At 38.5% G+C, this 17742-nt stretch overlaps 5 long non-coding RNA genes across 5 annotated transcripts; all 5 read right to left on the bottom strand.

The window, feature by feature from the left end:
• Positions 1-1052: 1052 nt before the first annotated feature.
• On the bottom strand, positions 1053-2226 carry LOC143260516 (uncharacterized). Its single transcript, XR_013034773.1, has 3 exons — positions 2099-2226; positions 1287-1358; positions 1053-1201 (listed from the first exon to the last, which is right to left on the bottom strand). It is a non-coding gene; the product is annotated as an uncharacterized LOC143260516 (long non-coding RNA).
• Positions 2227-3012: 786 nt separating this feature from the next.
• Positions 3013-3507, bottom strand: LOC117225788 (uncharacterized). The gene is made up of 3 exons (XR_004491607.2): positions 3362-3507; positions 3215-3286; positions 3013-3136 (listed from the first exon to the last, which is right to left on the bottom strand). It is a non-coding gene; the product is annotated as an uncharacterized LOC117225788 (long non-coding RNA).
• Positions 3508-11641: 8134 nt separating this feature from the next.
• LOC117225752 (uncharacterized) lies at positions 11642-12735 on the bottom strand. The gene is made up of 3 exons (XR_004491599.2): positions 12592-12735; positions 11906-11977; positions 11642-11820 (listed from the first exon to the last, which is right to left on the bottom strand). It is a non-coding gene; the product is annotated as an uncharacterized LOC117225752 (long non-coding RNA).
• A 929-nt stretch (positions 12736-13664) lies between these two features.
• LOC117225794 (uncharacterized) lies at positions 13665-14660 on the bottom strand. Its single transcript, XR_004491609.2, has 2 exons — positions 13911-14660; positions 13665-13842 (listed from the first exon to the last, which is right to left on the bottom strand). It is a non-coding gene; the product is annotated as an uncharacterized LOC117225794 (long non-coding RNA).
• Positions 14661-14693: 33 nt separating this feature from the next.
• Positions 14694-15207, bottom strand: LOC117225743 (uncharacterized). Its single transcript, XR_004491592.2, has 2 exons — positions 14940-15207; positions 14694-14871 (listed from the first exon to the last, which is right to left on the bottom strand). It is a non-coding gene; the product is annotated as an uncharacterized LOC117225743 (long non-coding RNA).
• Between the last annotated feature and the right edge of the window lie 2535 nt (positions 15208-17742).

Here is a 17742-nt window from a genome sequence, read left to right as displayed (position 1 = left end):
GAGAGAGCGGGAGAGAGTAAAAGAGAGAGAGAAAGAGAGAAAAAAGAGAGAGACATCGAGGGAGAGCGAGAGAGAGAGAAAGCGAGAGAGAGCGAGAGAGAGTGCGAGAGAGAGAGAAAGCGAGAGAGCGAGAGAGCGAGAGAGAGAGAGAGAAAGCGAGAGAGCGAGAGAGAGAGAGAGAGAGAGAAAATTAGGAGTGAAAAAAGAGAGAGACATCGAAAGAGAGAGAGGGCTATAGAGAGCGAGAGAGAGAGAAAATTAGGAGAGAAAAAAGAGAGAAAGAGAAAGGGAGATAGAGAGCGACAGAGACGAAGAGGCAGAGAATGTAATATTCCGCGTCGTCCTCTCCGTCGGAATTTTTCGAAATTTCGGGCAGCGCGCGCGCGCTCGCCTCATTAAACCATCATTATGAAAAATATTTTCCCGCCGGTCCAACTTCGTCCCGAATTGAATCGGACGGGGACGTCAAAGGCAGCCGGTTACGTACTATAATTATAATTCACATGGCACGGCGCGAAACAGTTCGAGGCGCCGCGTAACTCGAACGATTAGTTTTACACGTTCGATTAGACGGTAACGTTCCGCGGTATGGCTTCCGGTTGGTCGCAGTTTATCGACTTGCCGAAACATTCGGCGGACCGTTCCGCGAGTGTCTTTATTCTTGGATCGCCGTTTATATCACCGTTTCGAAACCGCTCGCGTTTTTCCGAGGCGAATAAAATTTCGAAACAAATCGTAAAATCCTCGGGAAATTACGTTCGGAATTTCGAAGCGGACGTCGAGCGGCCCGGGGCCCGGTCGTCCACGAAGGGCCTGTTAAGGGCCTGGTCGAAAGGTCAAAATTAGGACAAAATTGCCCTTAGACGGCACCACGCCATTTCTCTGCGGCTTTAAATAAATCTTGTACGTTTGTAGCAATGGTGGACGAATTAATATTAATTAATAATTATTAATATTAATTATTAAATAATATTAATATTAATAATAATAATAATATTAATATTAATAATAATAATAATAAATGAATTAGGATTTTTGTTATTTTCCTTACGTTCTTGAAGAACAAATATATTTTATTCCCAATGAACAATATTTATTTTTTCGCAGCAATTGTGCCATGTGTTTGACATTATTTTGCTGATGATATGGCCGTGATTTTGTATCACTTTCCTATTCGTATGTCGGCGGGGCAATCGGTGAGCTAATCAGAAAAATACGCGGGTATAGTGAATCGCTCTGAAATGGAGTTATAACTAATTAATTGCAATGGTGTATCATCGACTTACCATGCACATTATTCTGTACTTGTCGCTGTTGCAGAGATAACGCAGCGGTAAACTGCGGCACACCGGTGGCACCTTGAAAATAATGACAGAAAGAAATGGAATATCGCGCAGTCGAATGTTTAATAATATTTATTGTAGTTATAATTTATTATAATTATGATTATAATTGTATTTTATTGTAATTATAATTATATTTCATTGTAATTATAATTACATTTCATTGTAATTATAATTACATTTCATTGTAATTATAATTATATTTCATTGTAATTATAATTATATTTCATTGTAATTATAATGAATTATAATTATATTTCATTGTAATTATAATGAATTATAATTATATTTCATTGTAATTATAATAAATTATAATTATATTTCATTGTAATTATAATGAATTATAATTGTATTTCATTGTAATTATAATTCTTTGTAATCATTATCCATTGTAATTATAATTCGTTGTAATTATTATTCGTTGTAATTATAACTCATTGTAATTATAATTCGTTGTAATTATAATGCGTTGTAATTACAATTCGTTGCAATTATAACTCATTGTAATTATAATTCGTTGTAATTATTATTCATTGTAATTATAACTCATTGTGATTATAATTCGTTGTAATTATAATTCGTTGTAATTATAATTCGTTGCAATTATAACTCATTGTAATTATAATTCGTTGTAATTATTATTCATTATAATTATAACTCATTGTAATTATAATTAATTATAATTATAATTCATTCTAATTAATATTTACTACAATTATAGTTCGTTAGAACATTTTAAAAATATTTCCACTTACTCCGACTGCCGGTGTTACGAAAAATCCGGCGAATAAGACGAACGAAACGAAGAGGAACAGGAACTGTAGTTTTCGACTCATGATCGTGCACTCTGTAGTCCAAAGTTTGTGCTATACAATGGCCACCGTCGTTGCTCTTTCCTTTTACATGCAAAGCTTGACCGGATATGTAACCGATAAAGATTACGTGAACACGTCTTAAAACAATAAATGCTAAAATGTATTATGCATTTTTCGTATAACAAACGCGATATAACGCAGTAGCACGATAAACAACCAATTTTATGGATCGACAGCTTGTGGAAATTAAACGTGTTCTATTGGAAGTACTACTTCGCTTTTATCGCAAACGCGTAAAATCCACAGCATAGATGACAGATGATCCGCAGATTATTAAAAATAATGAAGATCGCGCAAAAATATGGTAAACCCTTCGAGAGGATTCCTGACGCAATTTTAAGCAACTTTTTCCTTTGCCGAAATATCCTTCGAGGTTTTGTTAACGAGTTATCAACGAAAGACGCGGGCCAATCGAGTAGCGAGCGCGGCTCGCGCCCCGCCCCGCGGCCAATGCCGCGTCGAGCGTGCAATCGCGGGGGCGGGGCGTCAGTTTTCCGTTAATAACTCGTCAACGAAGCCTCGTAGAAGATTTTCGCAAAGGAAAACGTTACTTCAAATCGCCTCAGGAATCTGTTAGATGGGTTTCCGGTGTAACGGGAGTTCTGAGACCTCCTGTACACGGTATTTCAAATCAAGACGTTAAAACGACGACTCCGAAAATTTATGATGCACCGTTTTACGGTTGCGATTATGGTCGATCGATGGAGCGAACATTTTGCAACTGCGATAATACGTTGACACATTTTATTGAAGGATAAATCGACGGGTTAAAAATTCGTGGGTTTTACGACAGATTTACGGATTTATTTATTCCTTTATTTTCAATGCGATTATTACACTTTCGTTGACGATACGATAGAATTGGAATAAACGTTGCGATGACGCTTACAACCCCATTTCTTCTCTCGTACAATTGAGCTAAACAGAAATATACAAGCAATTTTGTTAATGCAGGCAATAGTGTCAATTATTTTAATTAATTGAACGGCAACGTACTCTGCACATTATTATATACTTCTGGCTTCGACAGAGATTACTTCGTGGCAAAGAACGACACGCCGGTGGCGGCTGAAAAGAGAATAAGTTCGTGATTCTTTAGAGAACAACACAATGTTCGGAAAACAAAAATTCCGTCAGATTTACCTCCGCTATTATCGGATCTACCGACAAGAGAATTAGAGAAACGAGTAGAAGGAGAACGTTCAGCTTATGAATCATGATGCCTGCTGTATTCTGTGCTACTTGTCAACGAGTGTCCACTATGGTAACACGTACCGTTTTATATTGTCGTAGGCGAGATTGCAGCGAACAATATAGATTGTGGAAACACTACGAGATATAACTTCCGCTATAAATGCAGTCACAGCGAATCGCGTGCTATCTGTGCGGACAGAAAAATATACAGAATAATTTCAGCACAAGTCGCTTCTTCGCGTTGAAAACGTGCCTTTTGTTTGCCTCAATTATTATTGTCCCGAATATTAACAATATGGTAGATGTGCGATTTTTATTTCCATAATAACTCTGTATATTGTTCAGTTACTCATTTCTTACGACCAGGATTGTTAACTTAAAAATCGACAAAAATTCTCAAAAGTGCATCATAACGGCAGTGACGCGTCACAATTTTTTCCAAATTCTTGCACGCGTTTCAATGGGGAGAATTGCACCCTATGGCTAGGACTCTCTGGTTACGCGCGATAAGTACTCTGTATATATTGTTTAGTTACTCATTTTTCACGACCAGGATTGTTAACTTAAAAATCGGTAAAAATTCTCAAAAACGCACCACGACGGCAGCGACGCGTCACAATTTTTTCAAAATTCTTGCACGCATTTCAACGGGGAAAAATCGCGTCTTCGTTCGAACAGGCGAGTCGGACCGATAGGAAAAAATGGAACGAAATAATCCGACGCGAAAAAAAGAATGCTGAAACAGGAGAAAAACCCGGCAAAAGTTCGAGAACTATTGTATCCACGAGAGAGTCGTCCTATTGAATTGGTAGACCGTTTGCGTCGCGCGAGCTCGGCTCTCCGCGTCTTCTCTCCGCGAAACGAAAATATTTATCGACGGCCCGCGTCATCCGTAGATGGATGCGCGAAAATTCGCAAGTGTAATACGTATTGTCCGTGACAATTCCGGCTGTAGGAATGGGGTTTTACGATGGACAGGAGTGAAAAATAAAGGAGAACCGCGCGCGCGAGCCTTTTCGTTGCTATTCAAACCGTGTCCCTGCGCTGTGTTTTATCGCCGCGGCCGGATATTAAAAGGAAGAAAAAAAAGAAACGAAGAAACGAACGACGGATTTTATTTAACGCTCACGGCGAAACAATGAAAAAAACGCCGAACCCGTATTCGCTGTTATTATTATTGTTTATCATTGTTATCATTATTTGTCGTTTCGATACACGTCATAAGCGACACTCGTTCGCAATTAGAACGATCGTCGATTGCAGAAGTCGAAAAAGTATATTTCTTTGACAATTTCTATCGAAACGAACGTGTTGTCGTTATGAGACAAAAATGACTCCGGCACAGGTTCGTCGTGCCATCGGTCAAATATCGCAGTGTTCGGACTCATTCGAATCGGAAAAATCACGTCCGTCCGCTGGCAACGTGTTTCGCAACAATTACGAAATTCGATTCGTTTTCATCTTTTATCGGAACGCGGACGCAGATTTTTTAAATGTAATCGCGAGCCCGAACCCGAATGGAAAACCCGGAAGGGAAAAACGTTCTCTTACGTCAGAGCGAACGCAGCAGAGTCCAATCACCGGCAGGATGCACAACGCGAGCCGAACGGACTTGTACATGACGCCTCTTTGCGCCTCATGACGTTGCCGTTGTTCGGTATTATTACGTTCCATTCTCCCGGCAACAGTTTTTACACGGGCTTATCCGGCGCGCGAAATGCTAATGCGTCGGCCGCGAAAGCGTTTTACAATTAAAGATGTTTCTTTATTGTAACGAAATGTTCAGCGCGTACTGTACGAGCACGATTATACGAAATGCCGCGTTCTGGGGCCGTGGATTCATCGGAACATGCAACCGGTAAAATTGTTGATAATATAATTGAATTTGTTCGGTCTGCATTTGCCATATAAATGGAATAATAATATATATTATGTAATATACTATATATTATATGTTAGTGTATAATTCAATATATTATTCTATTATATAATTCGCTCGAGTGTAATAATAGTATGATGGAATGTAAGGGAATGTATATTGAAGGAAAATAACGATAGAATACAATGTGTTGTAATATAGTAATAATATAGTCCAGTATACTGGAATCTAATAATAATGGAACAGAATATAATGGAGTATAATAATAATAGAATACAATATATTGGAATGCAATAGTAATATAATACACTATAATATAATTGAATCTGATAATAATATAATAGAGTATGATGGAATGTAATAATAATATAATTGAATATAATGAAGTGTAACAACAATACACACAATATATTATATAATATAATAATAACATAATATACTACAATATACTTGAATGCAGTATGAGGGAATATATTAATAGTATAATAGTAGTATAATACTAATATAATAGGATATAAGAGAGTATAACTACAATACAATATACTTGAATGTAAAATTAATATAATACACCCCAATATAATTGAATCTGATAATAATATAATAAAGTATGACGGAATATAATAACAATAATATTATAATAATAATATAATAGAATAGAATGGAGTATAACAACAATAAAATACAATATATTGGAATGCAATAATAATATAATGCACTACAATATATAATAATTAAATGTGATATTAATATAATAGAGTATGATACATATAAAATATAATTATAATAATATAATAATAGTATAGTAATAATACAATAGAGTATGATGGTATATAACAATAGTATACTAGTAGTATAATACTAATATAATAGAATATAATGGAGTATAATTACAATACGATATATTTGAAGGTAATAGTAATATAATACGTCTCAATATAATTTAATCTGATAATAATATAATACCGTATGACGGAATATAATAATAATAATAATATAATAATAGTATAATAGGATATAATGGAGCATAACAACAATACAATACAATATATTAGAATGCAATAATAATATAATGCACTACAATATATAATAATTAAATCTGATAATAATATAATAGAGTATGGTGAAATATAATTGTAATAATATAATAATAGTACAGTAACAATAATAATTCAACACAATGAAGTATAACAACAATACAAAATATTATAATATAATAATAATATAATATACTACAATGTATTTGAATTTTGATAATAATATAATAGAGTATGAAAGAGAGAGAGAGAGAGAGAGAGATGGAATATAGTAATAGTATAATAGTAGTATAATACTAATACATATAATAGAATACATATAATGGACTATAACTACAATACAATATATTTGAATGTAATAATAATATAATACGTCTCAATATAATTTAATCTGATAATAATATAATACCATATGACGGAATATAATAATAGTATAATAGGATATAATGGAGCATAACAACAATACAATACAATATATTAGAATGCAATAATAATATAATGCACTACAATATATAATAATTGAATCTGATAATAATATAATAGAGTATGGTGAAATATAATTGTAATAATATAATAATAGTATAGTAACAATAATAATTCGACATAATGAAGTATAACAACAATACAATGTATTATAATATAATAATAATATAATATACTACAATGTACTTGAATTTTGATAATAATATAATAGAGTATGAGAGAGAGAGAGAGAGAGATGGAATATAGTAATAGTATAATAGTAGTATAATACTAATAGAATAGAATAGAACGGAGCATAACTACAATACAATATAATGTTTGAATGTAATAATAATATAATACGCCTCAATACAATTGAATCTGATAATAATATAACACAGTACGACGGACTATAATGATAATGATAATTCTCCGTCAGGAAAACGGGGTCCACGGGCACGGACTCCTGGCGGCCTCGCAGATCGCGCGGCGCTCGTACCATTCTGGAAATCGGTTTGGTGCGTTTCCAACAGCGGCCGGGTCCTTTTCGAACAAACTTACGATCGGCCAGCGTGCACTGCGCGCCGGTGATTTCGAAGCGGGAACGTTCGCAGCCGTACAAAATTTGATAAAAGCAGAAACGATTGTCGGCAGCAGCGATCCAGGAGCGTAGCCCGTGACTTCGATACCGCCATTAATTCACGGCTCGTTGAACCCCGCCCAGCGTTTCGCGATACTTTTCCAACCGGGGCCATCGGTCGCCGCGATCCAATTCAAACGCGGCCCCGGCAGCCGGTTAACGCGCGACGATAGCCCGGGCCGAGAGTGACCGGGAGGGGCCGGGACCCCGGGATCATGATTCACGCTTCAATTTACATTTTAATTACGTTACGTTTGATGGCGGTATTAATTTTATCGGGGCGACCGACCGCAGGAATCCCGATATCTTCGGATGGCCTACCGGCACGGCGCGGGCCATTGTGACGGCACGCCGTAATAGATCAAAGTGAATCTGGTACGAATTAATAGTCCGCCGGGATCATCCGGCGAAGAATGATCGCCGCACGGTCGGAAAACGCCGCGACCGGCTCGAATACGGAATTTTGGATTTCTGGAAATTGCTCGTTACGTCGAAACGATGCATTCGTTTGAATTTTAGGAAATAACGATTATATTCTGTTATATTAATTTATTATATTATTATTGTATTATTATTATTGTGTATTCCATCATACTCTATTATATTATTATCAGATTCAATCATATTGTAATATATTATACTACTATTACATTATAATATATTGAATTGTTGTTATACTCCATTATATTCAATTATTAATATTACTATATTATTATTATATTATTATAATTATATTTCATCATACTCTATTATATTATTATCAGATTTAATTACAATATATTGTAGTGCATTATATTATTATTGCAATCCAATATATTGTATTGTACTGTTGTTACAATCCATTATATTCTATTATGCTATTATTATAATATTATTACATTCAAATGTATTGTAGTTATACTCCATTATATTCTATTATGTTAGTATTATACTACTATTATACTAGTATTATATTCCATCATACTCAATGATATTATTATTATATTCAAGTATATTGTAGTATATTATATTGTCATTACATTACAATATATTGTAATGTTGTTATACTCCATTATATTATATTATATTATTATTATACTATTATTATGTTATTAATATATTCCATCATACTCTATTATATAACTATCAGATTAAGTCATATTGTAGTATATTATACTCCATTATATTCAATGATTATTATTACTATACTACTATATTATATTATTATAATTATATTTCATCATACTCTATTACATTATTATCAGATTTAATTATTTTATATTATTATATAGTGTATTATATTATTATTAAATTTCATCATGCTCTATTATATTATTATTAGTTTATATACTATTATTACATTCCAATATATTGTATTGTATTTTTGTTACACTGCATTACATTCTATTATATTGGTATATTATATTATTATAATAATATTATTATATTCCACTATACATTGTACTGTATTATACAATTTTTATATTCCATTAGATCCTATTATATTATTATCGGATCCTACTATACTGTACTATATTATTACTATATTACATTATATTGTATCTTACCGCTGTTTTTCTCCAATATATTCCCCTTACATTCCTTCATATTATTATCACATTCGACCGAATACTATAATAGAATAATATATCGAATTAAACTACCGGAAATCTCATCGGACTAGCATGGGAAGCTTGCGGAACACGTTTCTCCGCCGCGGTGCTTGTAAAGTAATGGGACATCGTTCGCGTTTAGCGCTCACGGTCAGTGTTAAATAAAAATCACCGTCTATTTCCCGCGGGATTCGGGAGTCGTTGCCCGAGGATTGCGAAGGAAAGCATACGTCGTTCGAGCACGCACGGCGAGCGGGAGATTATCGAACGTGATGCGTCGTGTAGCGCCGCGTCGCTGCACGGTGACCCGTGGAAGAATAAAACTATAATTCGATACGTGACCGGATACAAAACAGTGGCGGCGGAGAAAAAAGAGAGGGGGGAGGGCGGTACGTGCGCGGGTTAACGCCGAACGGTATAAAATGTCATCGAGCGTGGGGTAATTAAACGGTCGCGTGCGAACTTTCCAGCGGCGGCACGCGCCGTTTCGCGCGCCGAAATCGTGCTCGCCGTTAGGAACCGAATGAAATATTCATTCTACGTAAACGGCCGACTCGGCGCCCGTGATTTGCTTTTAATTACCGATTCGCTGGCGGCCGAGAATTATCGTCCGACGGTACGGTTCGGTTCGTGACACGCCGCCAGCCGTCTATCGTTGCCAATTGCGTTTCCAACGGGTGTCCCGGAAGACACGCGTCCCAAAATTTTTGCGAACCGTCGATTACAATTCCTCGGACGATTTCGAACGATTTTTTCCTTTGCGAAAATTTTCTACGAGGCTCCGTTCTCGAGTTATTGACGATAAACGCGGATGCCCCGCCCTAGCGGTGAGCAGCGACGCCGCATTGGTTGCGTGTGCGTGTCGCAAGCCGTGCCCGCTGTCCAATTGGTCCGCGTTATTTCGTCGATAGCTCGTTAACGGAGCCTCGTAGAACATTTTCGCAAAGGAAAAAGTTACTCGAAATCGTCCGAGGAATCTCCGCTTTCCAGTTATGACAGGAGTTTTGGGACATCTTGTATAGGAAAATTGGAAAAATTAATTTCAGGTTTCGAAAATTACTTTATTTCCCATTGGGTCATATAACTGCAAATCTAATTTTGATTATAACAGTGATACGGTCGATTCGCAGGTTGCTCCGAACTCCAAATATATTATTAATACTCAATGTCAATTTCTATTTTGGTTGTATTAAATTTCCTTCGTGGGACTCCAATGATCTGCAGAAAGAGCGTTCACGATATTTCTGGCTCACAATACAATATTATAATAATATTCTCATGCTTACGATGGCCATAGTGTGAACCGACGACAGAACGATCGCAGACAGAACAAAGAGAGCGAGAAAGAGAGAGAGTGGAAGAGAAAGAGAGAGAGGAAGGGAGAGTGAGGGAGAAAGCGAGAAAGAGCGAGAGAGAGTGCGAGAGAGAGAGAAAGCGAGAGAGCGAGAGAGAGAGAGAGAGAAAATTAGGAGTGAAAAAAGAGGGAGACATCGAAAGAGAGAGAGAGAGAGCAAGAGAGAGCAAGAGAGACAGAAAGAGATCGAGAGAGAGAGACAGCGAGAGAGAGAGCGGGAGAGAGTAAAAGAGAGAGAGAAAGAGAGAAAAAAGAGAGACAGCGAGAGAGAGCGAGAGAGAGTGGGAGAGAGAGAAAAAGCGAGAGAGAGGGAAAGCGAGAGAGAGCGAGAGAGAGAAAATTAGGAGAGAGAAAAAAGAGAAAGATTTCGAGAGAGAGAGAGAGCGAGAGAGAGAGAAAGCGATAGAGAGCGATAGAGAGCGAGAGGAAGAGAGAGAAAGCGATAGAGAGCTATAGAGAGCGAGAGAGAGAGCGAGGGAGAGAGAAAATTAGGAGAGAAAAAAGAGAGAAAGAGAAAGAGAGATAGAGAGCGACAGAGACGAAGAGACAGAGAATGTAATATTCCGCGTCGTCCTCTCCGTCGGAATTTTTCGAAATTTCGAGCAGCGCGCGCGCGCTCGCCTCATTAAACCATCATTACGAAAAATATTTTCCCGCCGGTCCAACTTCGTCCCGAATTGAATCGGACGAGGACGTCAAAGGCAGCCGGTTACGTACTATAATTATAATTCACGTGGCACGGCGCGAAACAGTTCGAGGCGCTGCGTAACTCGAACGATTAGTTTTACACGTTCGATTAGACGGTAACGTTCCGCGGTATGGCTCCCGGTTGGCCGCAGTTTATCGACTTGCCGAAACATTCGGCGGACCGTTCCGCGAGTGTCTTTATTCTTGGATCGCCGTTTATATCACCGTTTCGAAACCGCTCGCGTTTATCCGAGGCGAATAAAATTTCGAAACAAATCGTAAAATCCTCGGGAAATTACGTTCGGAATTTCGAAGCGGACGTCGCGCGGCCCGGGGCCCGGTCGTCCACGAAGGGCCTGTTAAGGGCCTGGTCGAAAGGTCAAAATTAGGACAAAATTGCCCTTAGACGGCACCACGCCATTTCTCTGCGGCTTTAAATAAATCTTGTACGTTTGTAGCAATGGTGGACGAATTAATATTAATTAATAATTATTAATATTAATAATAATAATAATAATAATAATAATAATAATAATAATAATAATAATAATAATAATAATAATAATAATAATAATAATAAATGAATTAGGATTTTTGTTATTTTCCTTACGTTCGTGAAGAACAAATACATTTTATTCCCAATGAAAAATATTTATTTTTTCGCAGCAATTATGCCATGTGTCTGACATTATTTTGCCGATGACATGGCCGTGATTTTGTATTACTTTCCTCTTCGTTCGTCGGCGCTACAATCGGTGAGCTAATCAGAAAAATACGTGGGAATAGTGAATCGCTCTGAAATAGGGTTACAACTAATTAATTGCGACGGTGGGTCATCGACTTACCCTGCACATTATTCTGTACTTGTCGCTGTAGCAGAGATGACGTCGCGGTAAACTGCGGCACGCCGGTGGCACCTTGAAAATAACGATATAAAGAAATGGAATATCGCGGTCGAATGTTTAATAATATTTATTGTAGTTATAATTTATTATAATTATGATTATAATTGTATTTTATTGTAATTATAATTACATTTCATTGTAATTATAATTATATTTCATTGTAATTATAATTACATTTCATTGTAATTATAATGAATTATAATTATATTTCATTGTAATTATAATGAATTATAATTGTATTTCATTGTAATTATAATTCTTTGTAATCATTATTCATTGTAATTATTATTCGTTGTAATTATAACTCATTGTAATTATAATTCGTTGTAATTATAATGCGTTGTAATTACAATTCGTTGCAATTATAACTCATTGTAATTATAATTTGTTGTAATTATTATTCATTGTAATTATAACTCATTGTGATTATAATTCGTTGTAATTATAATGCGTTGTAATTATAATTCGTTGCAATTATAACTCATTGTAATTATAATTCGTTGTAATTATTATTCATTATAATTATAACCCATTGTAATTATAATTAATTATAATTATAATTCATTCTAATTAATATTTACTACAATTATAGTTCGTTAGAACATTTTAAAAATATTTCCACTTACTCCGACTGCCGGTGTTACGAAAAATCCGGCGAATAAGACGAACGAAACGAAGAGGAACAGGAGTTGTAGTTTTCGACTCATGATTGTGCACTCTGTAGTCCAAAGTTTGTGCTATACAATGGCCACCGTCGTTGCTCTTTCCTTTTATATGCAAAGCTTGACCGGATATGTAACCGATAAAGATTACGTGAACACGTCGTAAAACAATAAATGCTAAAATGTATTATGCATTTTTCGTGTAACAAACGCGATATAACGCAGTGGCACTTTATGGATCGATAGCTTGTGGAAATTAAACGTGTTCTATTGGAAGTACTACCTCGCTTTTATCGCAAACGCGTGAAATCCACAGCATAGATGACAGATGATCCGCAGATGATTAAAAATTATGATGATCGCCCAAAAATATGGTAAACTCTTCGAGAGGATTCCTGACGCAATTTTAAGCAACTCTTTCTTCTGCCGAAATATCCTTCGAGGTTTCGTTAACGAGTTATCAACGAAAAACGCGGGCCAATCGAGTAGCGAGCGCGGCTAGCGCCCCGCCCCGCGGCCAATGCCGCGTCGAGCGTGCAATCGCGGGGGCGGGGCGTCAGTTTTCCGTTAATAACTCGTCAACGAAGCCTCGTAGAAGATTTTCGCAAAGGAAAACGTTACTTCAAATCGCCTCAGGAATCTGTTAGATGGGTTTCCGGTGTAACGGGATTTCTGAGACCTCCTGCATACGGTATTTCAAATCAAGACGTTATAACGGCGACTCCGAAAATTTCGATTTCGAACGATTTTTTCCTTTGCGAAAATTTTCTACGAGGCTCCGTTCTCGAGTTATTGACGATAAACGCGGATGCCCCGCCCTAGCGGTGAGCAGCGACACCGCATTGGTTGCGTGTGCGTGTCGCAAGCCGTGCCCGCTGTCCAATTGGTCCGCGTTATTTCGTCGATAGCTCGTTAACGGAGCCTCGTAGAACATTTTCGCAAAGGAAAAAGTTACTCGAAATCGTCCGAGGAATCTCCGCTTTCCAGTTATGACAGGAGTTTTGGGACATCTTGTATAGGAAAATTGGAAAAATTAATTTCAGGTTTCGAAAATTACTTTATTTCCCATTGGGTCATATAACTGCAAATCTAATTTTGATTATAACAGTGATACGGTCGATTCGCAGGTTGCTCCGAACTCCAAATATATTATTAATACTCAATGTCAATTTCTATTTTGGTTGTATTAAATTTCCTTCGTGGGACTCCAATGATCTGCAGAAAGAGCGTTCACGATATTTCTGGCTCACAATACAATATTATAATAATATTCTCATGCTTACGATGGCCATAGTGTGAACCGACGACAGAACGATCGCAGACAGAACAAAGAGAGCGAGATTCAATGGTTGCAGCATGTTGCTACACCGATGATGTTGTCAATTGAAACGATGTGTTTATTTTGCTTTTTTATATACATGGAAGAAACTTTAAAACGACGTTAAAAATTGTACAACTTGATAATTCGGTCACGAACAGTGTGACATTAAAATTACGACTGACTCGATGAAACAGATACGAGAGGTGTGCGAAATTCCGGGCAAAAATAACCCTGCGACGTATTTTTTTAGAACGTGGTCATAATGTAAACGTAACAAATTTAAGCGGCAATAAACTTAGTAAGTTGTCTATAGCGTGTTTAAAAAATAGAGAAGAAGAGAAACGGTGCCGCGCAGTCGATGCATGAGTACGGTCAGCGCCACGCCTCGCGACTGCTACTCCCACGCGTCTGCCACGCCCGCGCGATCGTCACGCCAGCGCGATCGTCTTGCCCTCGCGCTCTTGTGACCGCTACGCCCTCGCGTCTGCTCCACTCCCACTACCGCCACACCCATGCGACCGCCCCACCCTCGCAACCGCTCCACCCTTGCGTCCGCCACACCGCAACTCGTCCGCCGCACTCGCTCTCTGATTGGTCCGCGTTATTTCGTCGATAGCTCGTTAATGGAGCCTCGTAGAACATTTTCGTAAAGGAAAAAGTTACTCGAAATCGTCCGAAGAATCTCCGCTTTCCAGTTATGGCAGGAGTTTTGGGACATCTAGTATAGGAAAATTGGAACAATTAATTTCAGGTTTCGAAAAGTACTTTATTTCCCATTGGGTCTTATAACTGCAAATCTAATTTTGATTACAACAGTGACACGGTCGATTCGCAGGTTGCTTCGAACTCCAAATATATTATTAACGGTCAGTTTGAGCTTCTACTTTGGTTCTATTTAATTTCCTTAGTGGGGCTCCAATGATCTACAGAAAGAACGTTCACGATATTTCTGGTTCACAATACAGTATTATAATAATATTCTCATGCTTACAGCGGCCATAGTGTGAACCGACGACAGGACGATCACAGACAGAACAATGAGAGCGAGATTCCATGGCTGCAGCATGTTGCTACACCGATGATGTAGTCAATTGAAACGATGAGTTTATTTTGCTTTTTTATATACATGGAAGAAACTTTAAAACGACGTTAAAAATTGTACAACTTGATAATTCGGTCACGAACAGTGTGACATTAAAATTACGACTGACTCGATGAAACAGATACGAGAGGTGTGCAAAATTCCGGGCAAAAATAACCCTGCGACGTACTTTTTTAGAACGTGGTCATAATGTAAACGAAACAAATTTAAGCGGCAATAAACTTAGTAAGTTGTCTATAGCGTGTTTAAAAAATAGAGAAGAAGAGGAACGGTGCCGCGCAGTCGATGCATGAGTACGGCGTCACGCCTTGCGACTGCCACGCCTTCACGACTGCCCCGCACTCACGACCTCCCCGTCCTCGCGATTGCCACTCCCACGCGCCTGCCACGCCTACGCGATCGCCACGCGCGCGCGATCGTCTTGTCATCTCGTGACCGCTACGCCCTCGCGTCTGCCCCACTCTCACTACCGCCACACCCATGCGATCGCCACGCCCGCGCGCCCGCCCCACCCTCGCAACTGCTCCACCCTCGCGTCCGCCACACTGCAACTCGTCCGCCGTACTCGCTCTCTGATTGGCTCGCGTTATTTCGTTGATAGCTCATTAAGAAAGCCTCGTAGAACATTTTCGCAAAGAAGAAAATGGTTCGAGATCTCCTGAAGCGCTCTTCTCTCTAGTGTATCTGGAATTCTGGTGCACCCTGTATTTCTGCGTCTGCTCTCCGCGACGCTCGCGACGCGTCACCGAAAATCGTGACCCGTGAGTATTTGCTATTGACGTTCCCGTGTAACCCACAAGCTCCGCGGTTGAACTCAGACGGATACCCGTGGCTCCGGCAACATAAAGGATATTACGTACAATTAATCTCGCAGGAGAGGCACGGATAGTCGTAGACGTCGTCGTCGCTGTCGCGCCGGAACGGCGCATAGTTGGGGGTGGCGGCGGCGGCGGCTCGGTCTCATTAAATTTTCCAATTTGCCCGATGAACTCACGGGAAGACATTTATGCAAAGGTCGGAGAAGAAAATGCGTCCGCGCGGGCCGTCGCATTAATACCCTTTGGTACAAAGGGTAACGATATTTGATTCTTAACGAGAGACACAACGGTTTATTAAATAAACATAGGGTAGTTACGGGCGCTGCCCCGAAGGTTCCCGTAATAATGCCGTCTAACATGTGGCTAACGGGCCGTTTCGGCCGAGTGTTATGGAAATTTATTATAAAATAATCTCATTAAACCGGCGAGAGCAATTTCGTACGGCCTCGGGGGTTACAAAGCGATCTGCCGGTGATCAAAGACACAGATGCACGCGTCCTCCGCGCCGCGGGCCCACGCCTGTCCTAAGAAATCGCTGCGTCGGTGTTCCATCGAAGTATTATGACCGTAAACTGTCTTATCGGGTACCTGTTACAGTCAATCAATAATACAGAACGTTCCGTGTGCAAAGCAATCGAGCTTCGCGTCTTTAATTCGTTCCAGAAAAATCGACGGTGTCAGCGAATTCGCGTTGTTCTTGGAAGGAACAGATTCCTCGGGTGATTTGCAGCGATCTTTTTCTTTGCGAAAATGTCGGCAAACGTTTCGTTTAGGAGTTATTCGAGAAAAACGCCGACCAATCGGAGCGCGGGCGCGGCTGGCGCCACGCTCTCGCGGCCAATGCCGTGTCGAGCCTACTGCCGCGAGGGCGGGGCGTCGGTTTTTCGTTAATAACTCGTTAACAGAGCATCCGACGACTTTTCCGCAAAAGAGAAAGTTTCTTCAAATCACGCGAGGAATCCCCTCTATCAATTTCAGCGATATTCTTCTTTTTATTAGAAATTTTTTTAAATATATTATTCTTCGCTTTCACGCGTACCGGCGTTTTTCCTTGCGACATGTTTCAACGGCATGAATTTCCTCTTTCTCTTTTATGTCGCTCCAAAATAACATGGATATTTAATGCCAGCCGAGTGACTTACAGGTCGGATTCTATTAGTTGCTCCGGTTCAAAGTCGGGCACAATTTCAGTCGACCCGTTCCGGGACGATTCCGTTTCGAACTTTCGCGTCACCGTTTCGTTTATTTCGGTTTTCTTGCTTCTAAATGTGTCCGACACTCTAACCCCGCCACGCCTCGCCCCGGAATATGAAATTACGTTTCGCCGTTCTGAGAAGTTAATTCCTGTAATCCGTGATTAAGCGAGTTCGGTCCTCGAGACCAGATGCTGTTTTATTCAGTCACGATCCCCATGTCGTCGCGATGTTTTGCGTCCGATCGTTGCCAGCTCGATTCAATCATCTGGGTACATGTTTCGGGGATGTTTTTAATAAAGGCATGCTCGATTTGACAGTCACGCGCTATTTTGAATCGGCGATAATGCGAGCAGGTTCGATGAATGTGTCAGCTTTGATGCAATCGCTGAAATCTAAAAAGTAATAATAATAATAATAAGATAAATAAATAAAATATCTGACTGACTAAGTAACTAACTAATTAACTAAGTAACTAACTAAATAAATAAATAGTAAAATAAATAAATAATAACATAAATAAATAGATAGATAAATATATAAATAATAAAATTAATAAGTAAATAGATTAATAGATAAATAAATAGATAAACAAATAATAAAATAAATAGGTAAATAAATAAATAAATGAATGGATAAATAAATAAATAAATAAATAATAATGTAAAAATAACGCATAAA

This window comes from Megalopta genalis, chromosome 14 (assembly GCF_051020955.1).
Source record: "Megalopta genalis isolate 19385.01 chromosome 14, iyMegGena1_principal, whole genome shotgun sequence".
Taxonomy (NCBI): Eukaryota; Metazoa; Arthropoda; class Insecta; order Hymenoptera; family Halictidae; genus Megalopta; species Megalopta genalis.
Note: the sequence above shows the minus strand (reverse complement) of the source record. Positions and strands in the feature narration are given on the sequence as shown.